General features: G+C 43.9%; 1 long non-coding RNA gene across 1 annotated transcript; it reads right to left on the bottom strand.

Annotated features, from left to right (window-relative positions):
- Positions 1–1,637: 1,637 nt before the first annotated feature.
- LOC120993220 lies at positions 1,638–16,785 on the bottom strand. The gene is made up of 3 exons (XR_005777168.1): positions 16,660–16,785; positions 6,756–6,759; positions 1,638–1,650 (listed from the first exon to the last, which is right to left on the bottom strand). It is a non-coding gene; the product is annotated as an uncharacterized LOC120993220 (long non-coding RNA).
- Between the last annotated feature and the right edge of the window lie 7,169 nt (positions 16,786–23,954).

The raw sequence follows: 23,954 nt of genomic DNA on the forward strand, positions 1-23,954 counted from the left end.
CTCTGCTTTTAACCCCGTCCGGTGCCATTACAGCTTTCATCGGATCCAGGGATGCAAGTACCAACATGCATGCTGAGCCCACTATATACTTCTCCTGGAGCCAAATGGCTACTGGTAGGTGCTATATAAGCAGACTCAGTTTTATACTGACTTTAAAACCATCCTCCAGGGCAGACTAACTGGTCAGGTGTGCATGGCTGCTTGGAGATCGCCACGCCTCCAATATATACTACAAAGAAAAAAATGTGGGGGATTCAGCCAGCACAACCCTGTATGCAGGTGCACATTGCTATGGCTAGTGGTAGGCGCTGTAAAAGTAGACTCAGTTTTTGGCATGCATGCTGTACCTGCGCTCCCTGGACTTTGTGTGGCTATCACGGCCCATAAACAGGTAGGAACTAGTGTTAGGGACCACTCATAGAGGCGACCTTGACGTGGTGAGTGGCTTATTACGCTTTGGCCAAAATGTACACCAATGCCTCATTCAACATCCAGCATAGAGGCAGGGCAGAGTGCTGGTTGCAGAGTGCGATTGCATTTGTGGTATTAACTCTTGCCTTATTCAAGCCTGAATTAAAGGTGGTTTTCAGAATCCTTGAACCTCTATTTCCAGTGCTTTTTGACAGTTGGCCTAAATGTCCTCTGTATTTAAACTGGAGGTGTGGATGCCAGAAGCTGTGTCCTACACTTAATTGCAAAGGTGCCTGAGAAGTTTTTGAGTATGGCCGTTTGCTATCCTTTGACTTAAATAAAATATACTAGTCCCCTTGAATACTTGCTGTTTGCAGCTTATCACTGGTCACCCCAGAGGAGTGAGCTATAGAAGTAGATTTCTCACCTCTAGGCTGAATCTTGTAGGCTTTAACCCTGGACTGTGGAGCCAACATGGAGAGAGTAGAGAGGCAGGAGGCCTCTCTCCAGCAGGCAGCTACATCATGGCTGCTCACTGACTAAACTTCAGGAAAAAACTGCCTAACTGGGCCTGAGCTAAGCTATATATACACTGCAACACTGCCCCATCTAGTTGAGAGACTAGTGAAATGCACCCTAACTAGGCCTGTGTAAAGGATCTTACACATAGAATCACATAGTGACATGGGATAATATGACATGAGATGAAGTACAGCATACAGGCATAATATATGACAATAAAACACAATCAAACTAGTTTGCGGTGCCCACGATCACGAGTGGGACACTGCACTTGTAGCTAAACTACACAAATTAAATGGAAATTAAAACACCCATAAAAGCGACAAATATATTTTTCTTTTTGTACTAAACGTCCACTAAATGCTTTCACCACAATTAACTGCAGAAATGCACTGAGAATATATTTTTCTAGTAGTACTGAAATACTCCCCTATACGCTTTCACAAAAGTGAAGTACATATATATATTTCTTGAAGTACTGAAATACGCCCGGATTCGCTTTTACAAGAAATAATTGCAGAAGTGAAATGCGTGTATATATATATTTTTTTACTGAAATACGCCCCTATACGCTTTCAACAGAAATAACTGCAACAGTGCAGTGCGTATATATTTTCCCTTTTTTACTATAATACGCCCCTATACGATTTCACCAGAAATAATTGCAATAGTGCAGTGCGTATCTATTTTTCTTGTACTGAAACACGCCCCTATAAGCTTTCAACAGAAATAACTGCAGAAGTGAACTGAGAATATATTTTTCTTGTCGTACTGATTCTGAATAATATACTAAGATACAGTACAGACCAAAAGTTTGGACACACCTTCTCATTCAAAGGGTTTTCTTTATTTTCATGACTATGAAAATTGTAGATTCACACTGAAGGCATCAAAACTATACTGCGTGCAGAATTATTAGGCAAATTAGTATTTTGACCACATCATCCTCTTTATGCATGTTGTCTTACTCCAAGCTGTATAGGCTCGAAAGCCTACTACCAATTAAGCATATTAGGTGATGTGCATCTCTGTAATGAGAAGGGGTGTGGTCTAATGACATCAACACCCTATATCAGGTGTGCATAATTATTAGGCAACTTCCTTTCCTTTGGCAAAATGGGTCAAAAGAAGGACTTGACAGGCTCAGAAAAGTCAAAAATAGTGAGATATCTTGCAGAGGGATGCAGCGCTCTTAAAATTGCAAAGCTTCTGAAGCGTGAGCATCGAACAATCAAGCGTTTCATTCAAAATAGTCAACAGGGTCGCAAGAAGCGTGTGGAAAAACCAAGGCGCAAAATAACTGCCCATGAACTGAGAAAAGTCAAGCGTGCAGCTTCCAAGATGCCACTTGCCACCAGTTTGGCCATATTTCAGAGCTGCAACATCACTGGAGTGCCCAAAAGCACAAGGTGTGCAATACTCAGAGACATGGCCAAGATAAGAAAGGCTGAAAGACGACCACCACTGAACAAGACACACAAGCTGAAACGTCAAGACTGGGCCAAGAAATATCTCAAGACTGATTTTTCTAAGGTTTTATGGACTGATAAAATGAGAGTGAGTCTTGATGGGCCAGATGGATGGGCCCGTGGCTGGATTGGTAAAGGGCAGAGAGCTCCAGTCTGACTCAGACGCCAGCAAGGTGGAGGTGGAGTACTGGTTTGGGCTGGTATCATCACAGATGAGCTTGTGGGGCCTTTTCGGGTTGAGGATGGAGTCAAGCTCAACTCCCAGTCCTACTGCCAGTTTCTGGAAGACACCTTCTTCAAGCAGTGGTACAGGAAGAAGTCTGCATCCTTCAAGAAAAACATGATTTTCATGCAGGACAATGCTCCATCACACGCGTCCAAGTACTCCACAGCGTGGCTGGCAAGAAAGGGTATAAAAGAAGAAAATCTAATGACATGGCCTCCTTGTTCACCTGATCTGAACCCCATTGATAACCTGTGGTCCATCATCAAATGTGAGATTTACAAGGAGGGAAAACAGTACACCTCTCTGAACAGTGTCTGGGAGGCTGTGCTTGCTGCTGCACGCAATGTTGATGGTGAACAGATCAAAACACTGACAGAATCCATGGATGGCAGGCTTTTGAGTGTCCTTGCAAAGAAAGGTGGCTATATTGGTCACTGATTTGTTTTTGTTTTGTTTTTGAATGTCAGAAATGTATATTTGTGAATGTTGAGATGTTATATTGGTTTCACTGGTAAAAATAAATAATTGAAATGGGTATATATTTGTTTTTTGTTACGTTGCCTAATAATTATGCACAGTAATAGTCACCTGCACACACAGATGTCCCCCTAAAATAGCTAAAACTAAAAACAAACTAAAAACTACTTCCAAAAATATTCAGCTTTGATATTAATGAGTTTTTTGGGTTCATTGAGAACATGGTTGTTGTTCAATAATAAAATTAATCCTCAAAAATACAACTTGCCTAATAATTCTGCACTCCCTGTATGAATGAACACATGTGGAATTATATACATAACAAACAAGTGTGAAACAACTGAAAATATGTCATATTCTAGGTTCTTCAAAGTAGCCACCTTTTGCTTTGATTACTGCTTTGCACACTCTTGGCATTCTCTTGATGAGCTTCAAGAGGTAGTCCCCTGAAATGGTTTTCACTTCACAGGTGTGCCCTGTCAGGTTTAATAAGTGGGATTTCTTACCTTATAAATGGGGTTGGGACCATCAGTTGCGTTGAGGAGAAGTCAGGTGGATACACAGCTGATAGTCCTACTGAATAGACGAGTGGCCATCATTACTTTAAGAAATGAAGGTCAGTCAGTCAGCCGAAAAATTGGGAAAACTTTGAAAGTAAGGGCTATTTGACCATGAAGGAGAGTGATGGGGTGCTGCGCCAGATGACCTGGCCTCCACAGTCACCGGACCTGAACCCAATCGAGATGGTTTGGGGTGAGCTGGACCGCAGAGTGAAGGCAAAAGGGCCAACAAGTGCTAAGCATCTCTGGGAACTCCTTCAAGACTGTTGGAAGACCATTTCAGGGGACTACCTCTTGAAGCTCATCAAGAGAATGCCAAGAGTGTGCAAAGCAGTAATCAAAGCAAAAGGTGGCTACTTTGAAGAACCTAGAATATGACATATTTTCAGTTGTTTCACGCTTGTTTGTTATGTATATAATTCCACATATGTTAATTCATAGTTTTGATGCCTTCAAGAAAACTCTTTGAATGAGAAGGTCTGTACTGTATATATATATATATATTTTGAAAAAATGAGGATGCAGCACACTACAAAAATGCGGTTGCATGTCAGGCCAGTGTGAACCGGCACCGGGGTCCAAGGCAATATAGAGGTCAAAGAAGACCAGCAGCACACCACGGATGTCAACGGAAAACGTGTAGTTTATTCACCCAGAGTCAGCAGCGACGTTTCAACAGCTTGTTGCTGTCTTTCTCAAGCTATGTGCACATGTGTTACAAGCATGCATTTTAAAGGTGCATCAATTGAAAATACAATTAAAACAATTTATCCATACAAGGAAAATTAAATAAGATCCATGATTCAATATACTATACAAAATACATGAATTGTATCCAAAAAGTTACAAAATACAGTACATATGTGAAATATCAAATAAAAATACATAGTGATTGTAATATAGGGCAAGTACTGTAAATACCCCTAATTGGTGCAGGTGTGTTGTACATAATCACCACATTAAAAACTCACGATCAGCTGATGTTCAGTGCAGAGCCGGCATCATGATCTCGGCGGCGTCCCTGTTCAGTCTCTGCACATGCATGAAGAAATCAAATTGCACGATACTACGTGCGCTGAGAAACTGATCAGCAACCACAACAAAGATGGCCGGGTCTGTCTCCCGGTCAATGTGCACATGTCCATGTACAAGTATCGGCCTCCCATCGATGGTCACGTGATACAAATCACATGATCGGATGTCAACAAGTACATGTATTAAGGAATCTGCATATTAAAGCATAGGTCTGGACACCTGTATACCCTGGGCCCCCACAAAAAAACTAATGTGGCGATCCAGGACCTAATGTCCTGTCAACCTAATAACTGGCAACACTAACACCCTACCATGCGCATATTGAGCGGGACTGGTGTCCATCGGCAGTGATTGATCGCGTCAGCGATCCAACCACTGTCGAACTGAGGAGGTAGCGACGTCGCGAGGGGTCTCCCTGCGAGACGTCGCCCACTCCATTGGACCACCCATCCCCCCAAAACAAGCGCACAGGGTGTAAATGCCAGAACGGGAGAAGTAGGGAAAAAAAGAACAATAACACTTTATAGTGAGAACCGTATAGATATAATCTATGGGTAGGTTCCGAACTGTCATGGAACATGCTCTACATCTGTACCGGAACAACAGTCGAGCCATCATATGCGTGGATGAGGTCAAAAAGAACAGTGGGTAGCCACCTGGATCAATGATGTTCCTCCCACCACACGGAGCATCAGTCTTGACCATGATCGATATGTAAATCTAAAAACAAAGGAAGAATTTTTTAGAAAAAATTCAAAATCGAATTACTTGATTATTATGTACACATGTGCACTCAACCTACAATGGGGGGTGAGGATCCATCCGTGACACGGGAGAGACAACACTACTCGACCCTAAAGTCGACATTCAACCCATTGGGCTTCAAGGTTTTTAAAGTGAAGATCCAGAATAGCTCTCGCTTTTTGAGGAGGGCTTGTCTATCCCCCCACGCCTTCCCAATTCTATCTGTTCCAATATACGGAACCTTAGATCTTTCTGTGTGTGTCCTGCTTCTTTGAAGTGTTTAGACACCGATAGGTCCATCTTTTCCTTCCGAGTGGAGTACCGGTGTTGATTTAACCGTGTCTTCACGTCCCACGTGGTCTCCCCAACATACCGCTTGCCACAAGGGCATGTCAACTGGTAGACCTTGTAGGACGAATCACACGTCAAATATTGGGTGATATTAACCATTTTATTAGTAGCCGGATTAAGAAACGTATTCCCTTTCATCATGAGGTTGCAATTGATACAGTGATAACATGGGTAGCAGCCAGTCCGCGTGGAGCCACACATTGCTCTCACACTGGTCTTCGCACTACCTACGTCAGATTTCACCAATTTATCCCCCAAATTGCGTCCTCTGCGATAGGAGAATAAAGGAGGTGTATCAAACTCCTCGACCTGAGGGAAACTATTCCATCATCCTCCAATGTTTCCGAATGACAGCTGCAATTTGCGGACTGTCAGCGGAAAACTGGGAGATGAAGGGAATACGGGATTTTTTGGGGACCAATTTGGAATTGGTTGTAGTAGCTCTGTTATGCACTTGCAGAATGCTGTCTCCGATCAATTTTTTAGGGTATCCACGAGTGGCAAATCTCCGACCCATTTCTGTGAATCTTATATCCCTGGTATGTCCATCCTTCACAATCCTCTGTACTCGGAGGAACTGACTGAAGGGTAATGACCGAATCATGGGGCGGGGATGAGGACTATCATAACGCAACAGCGTATTTTTATCAGTAGGCTTCACAAACAGGTCAGTCCTCAACCCCTGTCCCATGATCCGGACCTCCGTATCAAGGAACTGTAGCTTCTCAGTTGAATGGACCACAGTGAATTTAACTGTTGGATTGACTTCGTTGATAAATGCGTGGAACGCGAGGACGCCCAACGTGTCAACCGTCCACACCAAGAAGATATCGTCAATATAGCGCCACCACCCCAGAACATGTCTGAAGTGGTGGCTGCCATATATAGACGACTCCTTGAGGTGGGCCATGTAGATGTTAGCATAAGTGGGCGCCACGTTGGACCCCATCGCCGTCCCACGCATCTGCACATAAAAGTCGTCCTGGAACAGAAAATAGTTTTTGGTTAAAACAAATCTCAATAGTGTTAGCATGAAAATTTGACACACCTCAGTATAGTCAGATGTTTTAAGACATGTTTCCACCACCTGGAGGCCCAGCTCATGGTCAATCGACGTGTATAAACTACACACGTCGAATGATACCAGGGCTGCGCCCACAGGTATGTCAAAATCATTTATTTTGGATAAAAAATCACCTGTGTCTCTAATGAAAGACTTCGCAGAGATGGAATATTGGCGCAACATTTTATCCAGGAAAATAGCCACATTACAGAATAGTGACCCCCTCCCGGAGACAATAGGACGTCCGGGGGGGACACCAAGCTTTTGTAGATTTTAGGCAAGGTGTATAGAATGGGCGTACACGGTTTGTCACAATATAAATATGAAAAAAGTTTGTCATCAATGATACCAGCCTTCAGGGTTTGGTTCAGAATATCACGTAATTCTCTAAGTAAATTAAATTTAGGATCCTGTGTGACCCGCCTATACACCTGTGCATCATTAAGTTGATCATAAATCTCCCGGATGTACTCACTGGTGTCCATAACCACAACCCCACCACCCTTGTCAGCCGACTTGATGGTGAGGCTGTGGTTGGAGACCAGAGAGTCCACCGCGGTGATCTACTCAGATGTAATATTGCCATATCTCAGGCTACTATCATCTGAGGCATGTTTTATCTCGTCAATATCCCTCTGTATTGCTAGAAAAAAGGCATCAACAGCTGGGTGATCAATTACAGGGTTAAAATTACTCTTGGTATATAACCCTGTGTTGCACAAAGATAATTCACTTAATCTAGCCCCATCACATCTAGGGGTTTGGCATTGTGTGGAAAACCTAATTTTAAAGGGACACTGACAGGCCTTCTGAGCATAATTAGCTCTTTATATGCCCCCTAGGTCTTATAATAAGTTCCCAATTCATATAAGTATTATCCCTGTGCGCATTCTAAAACGTTAAAAATAATCTTTATAATCACCTCTCCTTTCTGCCCAAGGGGCGTTCTTTGTGGCGCATTTGTGCCCAGCCGCGTCCCAACTGCCGGGTCCTTAGACACGCCCATCTCATTAGTATTCACTTGGCGCAATGTGATCCCGGCGAGCGAGGGTGCCGGGGGCGCATGCGCATGATCTCCGAATGTCGGGGACTGAGAAATACCGCCCAGCGAAGTGAATACTAATGAGATGGGCGTGTCTAAGGACCCGGCAGTTGGGACGCGGCTGGGCACAAATGCGCCGCAAAGAACGCCCCTTGGGCAGAAAGGAGAGGTGATTATAAAGATTATTTTTAACGTTTTATAATGCGCACAGGGATAATACTTATATGAATTGGGAACTTATTATAAGACCTAGGGGGGGCATATAAAGAGCTAACTATGCTCAGAAGGCCTGTCAGTGTCCCTTTAAGTTTGATGTTACGTAGAAATCTATGTAAGTCCAGCTCCATGCTAAACCAATCCGTCTTGGACACCGGGCAAAAAGAAAGCCCCTTGTTCAATACGGATTGCTGTGCATCATTTAAAGGGAAGGAAGAAATATTTACCACTGTGTCCTCTTTTTGTTTGATGCCTTCTGGCGTTGGGATCTGTGATTATTGGTTTTGTCCTCTCCGTTTGTGGTGGCGTTTCCCGCCCCTCCTGGTTCTGCTGCATCTGGACCCAGTCCTAAAAAAGGCTTTGGGAGTATTGCTTGAAGCTCAACCTCTCTTTGCTCCGGATTTTCATGGTCCTTGGATCTCGAACGCATATTTCTTTTATCAGCGGAGAGATTCTGTCTCCTATCTCCTCCTCTGGTGTTTTTAGGATCACGTTGCCACACATAGATGAATCCACGTGTATAGTCCTCCAAATCCCGTAACCATTTGTGTCGTTTCTTCTCCTGCAGGTCTGTTTTCAATTTATCAAAGTGTGGTGCACATGAAGCAATATATGCAGTATATTCCTCAGTGGACAGCAATTCTTTCAATAGTGTGGTATTTTTTTGAATGGTTTCTTGTACCACTACTGTTTCTTTTTGTAAAATCTCAACATTGAGTAATATCATGTCAAAAGCAAACTTATTGCATATTTGGGTGAATCTCGTGCAAAAATCAGCATTATTGGGGAACAAATCTGGTCTCAACTGTGACCTCATGCCACGTGGTATTCTGTGGTTCTGATGGTACTCACACAGAGTATACAAATGGAGCTCCAAATTGATAAGGCGTCTGGATTCATATTCAAATTGTTTCTTAGTGTCCAACAATGAAGGGGTGAATAAAAAAGTGTTATCTCTCACCGTGTCACGCAGGATCCTTAATTCATCCTCCCTGCTGTAGGTAAAGACATCTGGGTCACGGATATTAGATGGTGTAGCCATAGTATAGGTGCAAGCGTCCTCTGGTGCGAGTAATATATTTTGAAAAAATGAGGATGCTGCACACTACAAAAATGCGGGTGCAGGTCAGGCCAGTGTGAACCGGCACCGGGGTCCAAGGCAATATAGAGGTCAAAGAAGGCCAGCAGCACACCACGGATGTCAACGGAAAACGTGTAGTTTATTCACCCAGAGTCAGCAGCGACGTTTCAACAGCTTTAATATGCAGATTCCTTAATACATGTACTTGTTGACATCCGATCATGTGATTTGTATCACGTGACCATCGATGGGAGGCCGAAACTTGTACATGGACATGCGCACATTGACCGGGAGACAGACCCGGCCATCTTTGCTGTGGTTGCTGATCAGTTTCTCAGCGCACGTAGTATCGCGCGATTTGATTTCTTAAAATTTGGTTTTCCGCACAATGCCAAACCCCTAGATGTGATGGGGCTAGATTAAGTGAATTATCTTTGTGCAACACAGGGTTATATACCAAGAGTAATTTTAACCCTGTAATTGATCACCCGGCTGTTGATGCCTTTTTTCTAGCAATACGGAGGGATATTGACGAGATAAAACATGCCTCAGATGATAGTAGCCTGAGATATGGCAATATTACATCTAAGGAGATCACCGCGGTGGACTCTCTGGTCTCCAACCACAGCCTCACCATCAAGTCGGCTGACAAGGGTGGTGGGGTTGTGGTTATGGACACCAGTGAGTACATCCGGGAGATTTATGATCAACTTAATGATGCACAGGTGTATAGGAGGATCACACAGGATCCTAAATTTAATTTACTTAGAGAATTACGTGATATTCTGAACCAAGCCCTGGAGGCTGGTATCATTGATGACAAACTTTTTTCATATTTATATTGTGACAAACCGTGTACTCCCATTCTATACACCTTGCCTAAAATCCACAAAAGCTTGGTGTCCCCCCCCGGACGTCCTATTGACTCCGGGAGGGGGTCACTATTCTGTAATGTGGCTATTTTCCTGGATAAAATGTGGCGCCAATATGCCATCTCTGCGAAGTCTTTCATTAGAGACACAGGTGATTTTTTTTATCCAAAATAAATGATTTTGACATACCTGTGGGCGCAGCCCTGGTATCATTCGACGTGTGTAGTTTATACACGTCGATTGACCATGAGCTGGGCCTCCAGGCGGTAGAAACATGTCTTAAAACATCTGACTATACTGAGGTGTGCCAAATTTTCATGCTAACACTATTGAGATTTGTTTTAACCAAAAACTATTTTCTGTTCCAGGACGACTTTTATGTGCAGATGCGTGGGGAGGCGATAGGGTCCAACGTGGCGCCCACTTAAGCTAACATCTACATGGCCCACCTCGAGGAGTCGTCTATATATGGCAGCCACCACTTCAGACATGTTCTGGGGTGGTGGCGCTATATTGACGATATCTTCTTGGTGTGGACGGGTGACACGTTGGGCCTCCTCGCGTTCCACGCATTTATCAACGAAGTCAATCCAACAGTTAAATTCACTGTGGTCCATTCAACTGAGAAGCTACAGTTCCTTGATACGGAGGTCCGGATCATGGGACAGGGGTTGAGGACTGACCTGTTTGTGAAGCCTACTGATAAAAATACGCTGTTGCGTTATGATAGTCATCATCCCCACCCCATGATTCGGTCATTACCCTTCAGTCAGTTCCTTCGAGTACAGAGGATTGTGAAGGATGGACATACCAGGGATATAAGATTCACAGAAATGGGTCGGAGATTTGCCACTCGTGGATACCCTAAAAAATTGATCGGAGACAGCATTCTGCGAGTGCATAACAGAGCTACTACAACCAATTCCAAATTGGTCCCCAAAAAATCCTGTATTCCCTTCATCTCCCAGTTTTCCGCTGACAGTCCGCAAATTGCGGCTGTCATTCGGAAACATTGGAGGATGATAGGGAATAGTTTCCCTCGAGTCAAGGAGTTTGATACACCTATCGCAGAGGACGCAATTTGGGGGATAAATTGGTGAAATCTGACGTAGGTAGTGCGAAGACCAGTGTGAGAGCAATGTGTGGCTCCACGCGGACTGGCTGCTACCCATGTTATCACTGTATCAATTGCAACCTCATGATGAAAGGGAATACGTTCCTTAATCCGGCTACTAATAAAATGGTTAATATCATACAATATTTGACGTGTGATTCGTCCTACGTGGTCTACCAGTTGACATGCCCTTGTGGCAAGCGGTATGTTGGGGAGACCACGTGGGACGTGAAGACACGGTTAAATCAACACCGGTACTCCATCCGGAAGGAAAAGATGGACCTACCGGTGTCTAAACACTTCAAAGAAGCAGGACACACACAGAAAGATCTAAGGTTCCGTATATTGGAACAGATAGAATTGGGAAGGCGTGGGGGGGATAGACAAGCCCTCCTCAAAAAGCGAGAGCTATTTTGGATCTTCACTTTAAAAACCTTGAAGCCCAATGGGTTGAATGTCGACTTTAGGGTCGAGTAGTGTTGTCTCTCCCGTGTCACGCATGGATCCTCACCCCCCATTGTAGGTTGAGTGCACATGTGTACATAATAATCAAGTAATTCGATTTTGAATTTTTTCTAAAAAATTCTTCCTTTGTTTTTAGATTTACATATCGATCATGGTCAAGACTGATGCTCCGTGTGGTGGGAGGAACATCATTGATCCAGGTGGCTACCCACTGTTCTTTTTGACCTCATCCACGCATATGATGGCTCGACTGTTGTTCCGGTACAGATGTAGAGCATGTTCCATGACAGTTCGGAACCTACCCATAGATTATATCTATACGGTTCTAACTATAAAGTGTTATTGTTCTTTTTTTCCCTACTACTCCAGTTCTGGCATTTACACCCTGTGCGCTTGTTTTGGGGGGATGGGTGGTCCAATGGAGTGGGCGACGTCTCGCAGGGAGACCCCTCGCGACGTCGCCACATCCTCAGTTCGACAGTGGTTGGATCGCTGACGCAATCAATCGCTGACGCTGGACACCAGTCCCGCTCAATATGCGCATGGTAGGGTGTTAGTGTTGCCAGTTATTAGGTTGACAGGACATTAGGTCCTGGATCGCCACATTAGTTTTTTTGTGGGGGCCCAGGGTATACAGGTGTCCAGACCTATGCTTTAATATGCAGATTCCTTAATACATGTACTTGTTGACATCCGATCATGTGATTTGTATCACGTGACCATCGATGGGAGGCCGATACTTGTACATGGACATGTGCACATTGACCGGGAGACAGACCCGGCCATCTTTGTTGTGGTTGCTGATCAGTTTCTCAGCGCACGTAGTATCGCGCAATTTGATTTCTTTGCGCATGCGCAGAGACTGAACAGGGACGCCGCCGAGATCATGATGCCGGCTCTGCACTGAACATCAGCTGATCGTGAGTTTTTAATGTGGTGATTATGTACAACACACCTGCACCAATTAGGGGTATTTACAGTACTTGCCCTATATTACAATCACTATGTATTTTTATTTGATATTTCACATATGTACTGTATTTTGTAACTTTTTGGATACAATTCATGTATTTTGTATAGTATGTTGAATCATGGATCTTATTTAATTTTCCTTGTATGGATAAATTGTTTTAATTGTATTTTCAATTGATGCACCTTTAAAATGCATGCTTGTAACACATGTGCACATAGCTTGAGAAAGACAGCAACAAGCTGTTGAAACGTCGCTGCTGACTCTGGGTGAATAAACTACATGTTTTTCATTGACATCCGTGGTGTGCTGCTGGCCTTCTTTGACCTCTATATATATATATATACACTCACCTAAAGAATTATTAGGAACACCTGTTCTATTTCTCATTAATGCAAATATCTAGTCAACCAATCACATGGCAGTTGCTTCAATGCATTTAGGGGTGTGGTCCTGGTCAAGACAATCTCCGGAACTCCAAACTGAATGTCAGATTGGGAAAGAAAGGTGATTTAAGCAATTTTGAGCGTGGCATGGTTGTTGGTGCCAGACGGGCCGGTCTGAGGATTTCACAATCTGCTCAGTTACTGGGATTTTCACGCACAACCATTTCTAGGGTTTACAAAGAATGGTGTGAAAAGGGAAAAACATCCAGTCTGCGGCAGTCCTGTGGGCAAAAATGCTGTGTGGATGCTAGAGGTCAGAGGAGAATGGGCCGACTGATTCAAGCTGATAGAAGAGCAACGATGACTGAAATAACCACTCGTTACAACCGAGGTATGCAGCAAAGCATTTGTGAAGCCACAACACGCACAACCTTGAGGCGGATGGGCTACAACAGCAGAAGACCCCACCGGGTACCACTCATCTCCACTACAAATAGGAAAAAGAGGCTACAATTTGCACGAGCTCACCAAAATTGGACTGTTGAAGACTGGAAAAATGTTGCCTGGTCTGATGAGTCTCGATTTCTGTTGAGACATACAAATGGTAGAGTCCGAATTTGGCGTAAACAGAATGAGAACATGTATCCATCCTCTGATGGCTACTTCCAGCAGGATAATGCACCATGTCACAAAGCTCGAATCATTTCAAATTGGTTTCTTGAACATGACAATGAGTTTACTGTACTAAAATGGCCCCCCCAGTCACCAGATCTCAACCCAAAGAGACATCTTTGGGATGTGGAGGAACGGGAGCTTCGTGCCCTGGATGTGCATCCCTCAAATCTCCATCAACTGCAAGATGCTATCCTATCAATATGGGCCAACATTTCTAAAGAATGCTATCAGCACCTTGTGGAATCAATGCCACGTAGAATTAAGGCAGTTCTGAAGGCAAAAGGGGGTCCAACACCGTATTAGTATGGTGTTCCTAATAATTCTTTAGGTGAGTGTATATATATATATATATATATATATATATATATATATGTATACTACATAGGACAGTATACTGTGTATACTAAAGAGGACGCCTGTCTTAATAGACCTCTACATAACTTTTGCGCATCCACTGCCGCTCTAAATGAAAGCCAACTATCTTTCTGGCTTAAATTTAGACCATTTTCTACACCTAAGACAGGCTAGAAAATGACTAATGAGTTGGCCTGTGTCCTGCACCCTACACCACGCAATCTTTTTTTAATCAGAAAACTGGCATATATTTGAGAGTAAAAGACCCCCTTTATTTAATTTGGGCATCATTTTTTAATACTACATTTCCACTGCACTGATCCCCTGGGAGCAATGGCCTGAGAACACTGTGACACAACACTTCATCAGTGCCACTACCACTCCCATCCTCTGCACCGACTCCACTGAGGCTTGCTGCAGTTGTGCCTTATAGGAAATCTTGTTGCCTTGCATTCCTGTTTTTATTATTGGATTTCATATATTACTATTTTGCCACAAATTACATTTTAGGAAGTTAAAGCAAAGAAATGTTACTCTACCAATGACAAAAATTTGAAGAAAAAATGAAATTATTTGACCACAATTTTGTAAATTTGGAAAAAAAATTGGGGTGCTGCTGTTTTTTTTTATAGCAAGGTGGATCAGTTCAAGATCTCAGTAAATCAACAGAGCCAAGAACCTAATTCAAGCCATAATATAGGCATGTTATTGTCACAGCTGTGTCTCGGTCTCTGTGTAGTTTGCCGTGCATGCTGGTTGCCTGGGGCAACGTGTAGTTTTTGCAGCATGTGTGTACACTTCTCCTTTAAGGTTTGTTTCCCTTCCCTGTCTGGTGCTTGTGGGGATAACTACCTGGCTGGGTGTGGTCACTAAGTGCTTATATTGCCTGTGGCTGGTACCCTGGAGTTTAGTTGTCCTCCAGCGTCTGTTGGTGCTGGAGCTATGATCCTGTCCTGGGTATTCCATCTGCCCAGTTATTGGGGGCCACCTAGTGAGACATCAATGTCTCCTCTACGTCTTCTACCCTACCTTCCCTATTCTATGTGTTGTGGTTATGTTTAGGGTTTGTGTTGTTATGTCTAGTGGTTGTTCCATGTCTGGTGTGTCTTTGGTGTGTAATGTCCTGCTTGGCTGCTACACTCTTCCCTGACTGTGCCTTTGGTGAGAGGGCTCCTGGGTTCCCCGGAGGGGGAACAACAAGTTAGTGTGCAGCTCTGCCTGAGGCCGCCATGCATCCTGTCGCATGGGGGTTCAGGCAGTTACTGGTGTGCTGGGTTCTGTGTGTGTTGTTTGTACTGTGTCCTTTATGGAGTTCTGGTTCCAGAACATTTGCATGAATTCCAGCTTGCTGCTCACTCTCATGTCTCTATGTATCTATGTCTGAGGGAGATTCTGGTTCATCCTTCTGGTGGAGGAACCAGACATCTCTATTCCTGACACGATAACCAAGGTTCAACAGGGTGTGATAGCGCCCTAGGTTACGGTGTATGAACTTCCCTACCATCAAGGCCTGTTCATACTTTTTTTTTTTTTTTGCAATTATTTATTTGAATAATATAAATCACAATGTTCCCCTAAAACCTTAAAAAAGGCACGCTGCGATTGCAAAAAATTATGCAAATGCTACAAAGCAGATGTATATCTTTTATAAGACTCAGGCAAATACATTATGGCTTTACACGTTCAAGACATGGAGAGCCAATACAGATAGGTTTAATATATGTGTTACCAATCATTTAAAGAAAAAACAAGAGAGACCTATACTGCAGGAAAAAAAGATTAATTTACAGGAGGCAGTTTGCTTCACACAGTTTTGCACTGGAGTTTTTGGTCGCACCACTGGTGGTTGTGCCATGTGCTTCACCTGATTCTGGTAGATTTCTGGTAGAAGTGGGTCTTGGCCAAATGCCAAAAACCAATACCTGGCCAGAATTAACATGTGCCCCCATTTACATCTTTCAATTAGACACAATTATTGCTCTTTACTTTGCAGAGGAAAATGACAAGAATTCCTTTAAATTAAAGAGGTTCAAGGTGAAGTTCAGGATGAGTTCAAACAGAGTAGGTTTTCCTACATTGACTCAACAGTGAAAAATAATGGCCGTTAAGACCGGACACACTTAGTTTTTTATGGCCATTTTGCATCAGTGTGTGCATCTATTTTCTGTCCGTCTATCATTTTCTAACAGGTGTTGACGGTGGACATTATAAAAAGAAACAAAAAAAATGAAAAAAAAGAATGGTGAATTTCACTGGATTTTTTTTTTAAATCCCAACCCCTGCAGTGCCCGCAGTATATATAATATCTCTCTGTAGTGCCCCCTGCATATGTAATGACTCCCTTACTGCTCTCAGCGTCTATAATAGCCCCCATAGTGCCCAAAGTATCTATTATAGCTAGAGATGAGCGAACTTCATATTCCGAAATTCATTCACACCTCGTCCACTGGTAAAAAGGCGAACTGCGCCATGGACCCCGCCACCACGGACCACAATGCAACTCCACAACGGAATGCATAACGGAATGCCTTCACAACAGAAGTCCATGGGCTGCAAAACAAATCCGTCCCGTTTCCGTTATGCAGGCCATAGACTTCCACCATGACGGAACGAATAAGTTATGCACTCCGCCACAGAATTGCGCCACGGCCCGTGGCAACGGAATCCACAACGCAACCCACCTTCCACCAGCAAACAAAGTGTGAACGAACCCCACAACCTGAAATTCGCTCATCTCTAATCATAGCTACTTGTACAAAAAAAAATAATAAGTGGTTGAGGTTTTTTTTAAACTGCTGAATGGCTTTTTTCATACTTTAGTTAGTCAGGACTAGCATTAGGGTTTCTAGGAGGTGATCAGCCCCCTTTCCCCAGTGTTCAGACCTAGTTTCTGTTCCCGTTTACCTTCGGTGTTCAGTGTGGACTTTCCCCCCACTCCCCACTGTGACAGTTATTACGGGTCTAAATTTGGATGTTATGGTCATAAGACACACAGCAAGGCCAAGAAATGGGCCATATGTCTTGGTGAAATCTTGGTGGATTTCACAGGTAGAATAGCGCTGCTGTCACAGTCCCTCAGGTGACTGATGTCAGGAAATCAAGGAGATTGGCTGAGCGTCGAGGAATTTAACAGCCTCCTTGATTTCTCTTGATTCAGTGTTGATAGGGTTAATGACCACTTCCCTTTTCTTAGCTGTTGCTCAGTGGTCATCACTTCTACCCTTTATAGTCTGACCCCACCCTTCCGACTATGCGGTAGATAGCTTCATTTGGGTTTGGCTGAGCTGGTGTGAGTTTGTCTCTGGTGTTCCTGTTCGTCCGTCTCTACAGAAGTTAAGTGTCGCGGTTGTTTGTGTTTGTTATATTCCCTGTTGTTTGTATCTGGGCCTAATAAGGGTATATAGGCCTAGGTATCCTGCATATGAATATTCCTACCTTCAGGCTCTATTCATATTGATAGATAGTTAGGGCCCGGATTAGGGTTGTCTAAGAGGTGACCTGTTTCTTCGCTAGTTTCCAGGCCCAGTTACTGTTCCCCTTCCCTCCTGTGTTCAGTGTGGAGTTTACCCCCCACACTGATCGTGACAGCTGCAAACAGCACTATCCTGCCCTTCAAAACTACGGAAACTGCATTGGAACCCTCAACCCAACTAATCCTATCATAAGCCGAAGTAGTCCATTGTGTGCCAGTTGTTTCCATCTTACAAGAGATGTGGAAGAGTGTAGCTTCTGTTATGAACTATGCTAGGGTTCTCATAGCCCACATGTTACGTTTGTGTAGTACATTTGTACAGTAGTTCAGCTTTTTAATACTTCTCACTTGTGTCCGTGCTTTCTTAGAATCTAATGCTATAAAATAATGTAGATAACAGAAGTTCTCATGGTGACTTTTTTATTGACAGTGTGTGGTCTTTAGAATTTGCCACATTTCTTATTTTGCTCCAAAGAGTCTTTGGGTTTCTTTTACAATTTGGCATTGGGTGTATGAGCGATTGATATAAAACATATGTCTTAGTGGTTTTATAATCAGCCCTTCTTCTACAGCTTCTACTGTTGCTCTTCACATGTGAGACCAGCACAAACAGTTAAAGATGAAGCCAAAGTCCCGTTAATCTCCAGGGAACATTTACAGCCAGCTCCATCCCAATTGATGAGGTGATTTCAATGTTCTTCATTTCTAGATGAGGAATACAGGGCAGTCAGCATTTTAAGAAAGCCTTTGCTCTTCAAGGATAAAATGTTTTTCAAAACTTTACTCTGGACAAAGTGACTCCTCGAATTATATTCTAAAAGGCGTAAAAAATTAGAATAACAGGGCTGCTTTTTTCAATAAACAGCACCTCACCTGTCAACAGGTTGTGTATGATATTACAGCTCAACTCTACTCATTTTAGCTCTACTCATTGGAGCTCATTCGCAGTACCACTTGTGGAAAGGTGTATCATTGTGTCTGGAAGAAAACAGACATGTTGTTCTACTCCTGTATAACCCCTTTAAAACGACCTTCCGGGTTTCAATAAAAATGTTACACAAGTTGTGGAATGTATGGTAAATGTACCATGTGCCCTCCTTTTGAGTGATTGTGCCTCACATCCACTATTTCCTGGTTCCCTGTGCTTTTACCTAAGATGACCATCTGCTTCTTAAGCTACTGTATGCACAGTGTGCTGCAGTAGTCTGAGACACTCTCCCCACTGTCAGATGGGCTAGTGCTGATGACATCAGAGCTATGTCCATCCTGTGTGTTCCCCTGCAGGACCTGTGTCCAGCATCATCTGTAGGAAGATATCTATTAGACAATGGCAGCGAACCGTGCATAGAGTAGTCTGAGAAGCTGGCGGACATCTTAGATGAAAAACTTAGAGGACTCAAAATCACAGTGCCACAAATGGACTGCACCAGGTATGGACAGGATCTCTGTGTGAACAGCACAAAAAACTTCAAGGGAGAATTCTTTATGAAATATAGAAAATGACACAAAATATCAAAAAAGATTATATTAATAAGTGCCATATAATCATCTTACAAAGACATTGATCAAGAGTAGCCAGAAATAACCCCTTTAATATTTATGCGAAACCAGAGGGTATGACGATCCCTGACGAAGGAATCTGCACTCCGTAGGAGCATGTGACGTCACACTGAAGGTTCGTTCTCCTGTAATTACCTGTCGGCCTCCCCCTCATGCGCGCAAGCTGCCAGCCAGAGCCGCACGCTGCTGAGGGCGGGAACTGAAGAACTGGCTGTATGCCACTCCATTTGGCAACCTATATATTATTTGCCGTTCAGGGGTGCAGTTATATGTTCTAAAGCCCTTTTTGCGTGTATTAGTGGCAAAAAAATATATATTATTTGCCGTTCAGTGGTGCAGTTATATGTTCTAAAGCCCTTTTTGGTGTGTATTAGTGGCAAAAAAGTAAGGGCCTATTTGCCGTTCAGCGATGCAGTTATATATTCTAAAGCCCTTTTTGGCGTGTATTAGAGGTCCAAAAAAAGTATCTGTCGTTGTGTGGTGAAGTGAGAAATTTACAGCCCTTTTTGGCGTGTATTAGTAGCAAAGAAATATATATTTGCTGTACAGCGGTGCAGTTATATATTCTAAAGCCCTTTTTGGCATGTATTAGTGGCACAAAAAAAAGTATTTGCTGTTGTGTGGTGTAGTGAGAAAATTACAGCATTTTTTGGGGTGCTTTAGTGGCAAAAAAAATATTTGCAGTTTAGTGGTGCAGTTATATGTTCTAAAACCCTTTTTGGCGTGTATTAGTGGCAAAAAATATATATATTATTTGCAGTTCTGCGATGCAGATATATGTTCTAAAGCCTTTTGTGGCGTGTATAAGTGGAAAAAGTAAGGGCCTATTTGCCGTTCATCGGTGCAGTTATATGTTCTAAAGCCCATTTTGGCGTGTATTAGTGGGAAAAAAATGGTTTATTAGCCGTTGTGTGGTGAAGTGAGAAAATTACAGACTTTCTTGGGGGTTGTAATTTCATTTTTATTTATTTGATCTAACAGTATGTCAGACAGAGAAGGTCCAGGCCCTGCAGAGGGGAGTGGCAGAGGCCTAAATGTTTCTGGTGCAGGCACAGGTCGCAGCAGAGTAAGGGGCCATGGCAGCAGGGGTCACTTTGAGAGGCCTGAGCTCCCGGTGTCATCTAGCGGTTGTGTCTTGACCAGCAACCCAGCAGTTCTTGAATGGTTTACTCGGTCATCCACTTCATCCCAAGTTCCGCTGTAGCTCCATTTTCCCCTGAGGACGCCGCTAGTGCAGCAAAACATGTTGGGGAAGCTGCGTACTTAGCTTTTTTATTTAAGCGACCAAATGAATGAATATATGTGGTGGGGTGTACTGCAGACACCCTGACTACCCACAGGAATGATTAAATGAGAAAGTAGAAAGATTGATGAGGGACAGTTAGTCACAATTATAAGAGTAGGTAACAGGATGATATAGTGCTAACAATTATAATACTTAGGCCTATTGCACACGGACGTTTTTTTTTCCCGTTTACTGGACGTTTTTTTGCGTTCCGTATACGGTCCGTATACGGAACCATTCATTTCAATGGTTCCACAAAAAAAACGGAATGTACTCCGTATGCATTCCGTTTCCGTATTTCCGTTTTTCCGTTCCGTTTTAACATAGAACATGTCCTATTATTGCCCGCAAATCACAGTCCGTGGCTCCATTCAAGTCAATGGGTCCGCAAAAAAACGGAACACATACGGAAATGCATCCGTATGTCTTCCGTTTCCGTTCCGTTTTTTGCTGAACCATCTATTGAAAATGTTATGCCCAGCCCAATTTTATCTATGTAATTACTGTATACTGTATATGCCATACGGAAAAACGGAACGGAAAAACGGAACAGAAACGGAAACACAACGGAAACAAAAAACGGAACAACGGATCCGTGAAAAACGGATCGCAAAACACTGAAAAAGCCTTACGGTCGTGTGCAATAGGCCTTACCTTGTTAATTCCTACATAAGAGCTAGAGGCTACTAGATAGCTAGGCTGCTAATTGGGTGGCAACAATAACAGACAATATTGACACTATTTGATACTATCTGTTACATAGCAATACAAAGTGAACAAAATCATAGTATAGTGACTATAAGGGTCCATTCACACGTCCGGAAGTGTATTGCGGATCCGCATTCCGCAATTTGCGGACCGCACATCGCCGGCACTATGATAGAAAATGCCTAATCCTGTCCGCAATTGCGGACAAGAATAGGACATGTTCTATTTTTTTGCGGAAACGGAAGCACGAATGCGGAAGTGCGGATCCGCAAATGCGGATGCGGACAGCACATTCTGGCCCCATTGAAAATGAATGGGTCTGCACCCATTCCGCAAAATTGTGGAACGGATGCGGACCCATTTTGCGGACGTGTGAATGGAACCTAAGGGATATGAAGTTAATATCCCAGTGGATCCCTCACACCTGTTAAAAAATCACTGAAAAAGACAAAAATACACTCAGATGGTCACTTCCAAACTTTATTAGTGTTAGGCCTCCTGCACACAAACGTGTGAGCCAGATGGCCGTGCTGCGGCCCACATATTGCAGGCCGCAATGCACGAACACCGACCGTGGGGCAGACGCAGCATATCACAGACCCATTCACCTTAATGGGTCCGCGATTCGGCCTTTCCGCAAAAAGATAGGGCATGTTCTATCTTTTTGCGGAATGGAAATACGGGACGAAACCCCACGGAAGCACTCCGTAGTGCTTCTGCATGGTTCCGTTCCGCACCATTCTGCATCTCCGTATTTGCGGACCCATTGAAGTGAATGGGTCCGCATCCGTGATGCGGAATGCCCACTGAACGGCGCCCATGTATTGCAGATCCGAAAATGCGGTTCCGCAATACGGCAATGGGCAGCACACATTCGTGTGCAGGAGGCCTTAGTATTTTGGGCAATAGACATTTTTGATTATAAGTATATGTTTATTAAATGTTAAGTTTTATAACGAATATAAAAATGACCTGAAACAGGAACTAGATAGCCTTTGGCTTTTGGATCTATCAAATTGAATATATCCTGGGTTGAATATAGGGTCTAAGTCTTGAACTGAATATGTGCCCTGCATGGCACACGTGTTCAATCTGGTTGTCAAGTGGTTCCTGAAGTCTTCCACCCATCTGCAAGACATCCTAAAAATGGCCAGGAAACTTTGCATGCACTTCAGCCACTCGTACACCGCAAAGCACACCCTCCTTGAGCTGCAGCGGCAGAAAGGCATCCCCCAACATAGGCTGATATGCAATGTTTCCACCCGTTGGAATTCCACCCTCCATATGTTGGACTGACTATACGAACAGAGAAAGGCCATTAACGATTTCTTGATGATCCAAGCGGACAGGAGTACTCACCTGTGTAACTTCGATGTCAGCCAGTGGCAGCTTATGCGTGACACCTGCCGTTTGCTCAGGCTCTTTGCTTGCGTAGTGACAGCCAAATTGTCACCATTCGGCAGAGGGATGACTTCTGGCTCTCCACCTTGTTGGACCCTTGCTACCGGTCTAAATTGGGAGCCTTTTCTTACACCCGCTGAGAGGGAGGACAAACTGAACTACTATAGAGACATCCTATGTAGTCAGTTAGCCGCTGCCTATCTGCGCCATCGTCCATCCTCTCTAAGGTCTGACCAGGGGGGCACTCTGTGTTCACATTCCTCTGCCATGACTGCTGTGGCAGGTTGGGGTGGGGTAGGAGCAGTTCCAGCTCCATCAGCAGCAACTTGAGTCTAGAGTCGCTGAAGAGCAGCTTTCTTTACCTGCCTAGTGAAGAAACTACTCAGCAGCAGCAGCTACACCTGGAGCAGGACCTAAACCAGCAGCTGGTGGCATACTTGGACAGCACCCTGCCACCCCACATTGAAGATCCACTAGACTACTGGGCAGTCGGGAGCGTAACTACCATGCGACTGCTATGGGGCCCAGATTATCTCCTTTTCTACTGGGGATGAAAACTTGCTTAGGACTCTACCTTCTAAAGGAGCAACTTTTAGCAAATGAGATAGTGGAAAAATGGCCAAAGGGTTATTGAAAAGGGTTTAGTCAGAAACCCTTCTGTCCTGTGTGGGGGGCCTGGTTTGATTCTAGCTATGGGGCCCTTACTTCTCTATGTACGCCACTGTGGGCAGCCAAACTGGATTTGTGGCTGCAACTGGCAGAGTTTGCCCTGGAAAAGCTGTCCTGCCCAGTCAGTAGTGTGGCATCAGAGCGGATGTTTAGTGCGGCGGGGGCCATATCGTAGTTACCCCAAGAAGAATTCACCTGTCCATCCTAAATGTGGAGAGGCTGACCTTTGTCAAAATGAATCAGGTGTGGATCAGCCAGGATTTCCACCCACCAATGCCTGATGCATCAAACTAGATCATCCATGGTGCCGTACCAACATTTTGACAAAAGAGACCAGTTTCTTCTGGCTACTTGCCTCAGCTACTATTCTGATGCTGCCATCCGCCTGATGCCACAAATCTCATGCCAAGTGCTCCTTCTTTCACCCACCATCTTCAGCTGGTACTGGTATTGCCACCCACTTCCCCACTCTGTCACTGTGTCACTCTGTGGTCTCCTGATGCTGCTGCCACTTCCACACTATGTCACCTTGCCACTCTGTTGTCTCCTGATGCTGCTTCCACCTCCACACTATGTCATCTTGCCAGTCTGTGGTCTTCTGATGCTGCTGCTACCTCAACACTATGTCACCTTTCCACTCTGTGGCCTCCTGATGCTGCTGCTACTGCCACCTCCGCACCCTGTCATTGTGCCACTCTGTGTTTGTGTATATATTAACTTTCCATGTTGGTCATGTCGATACCTATATAGTGGAAATACAATGGGATAGAGAAAGGCCGTATTAGTAATTGTCACCATATGTTTTTACAAGTAGCATGCAATTCAC

This window comes from Bufo bufo, chromosome 3 (assembly GCF_905171765.1).
Source record: "Bufo bufo chromosome 3, aBufBuf1.1, whole genome shotgun sequence".
Taxonomy (NCBI): domain Eukaryota; kingdom Metazoa; phylum Chordata; class Amphibia; order Anura; family Bufonidae; genus Bufo; species Bufo bufo.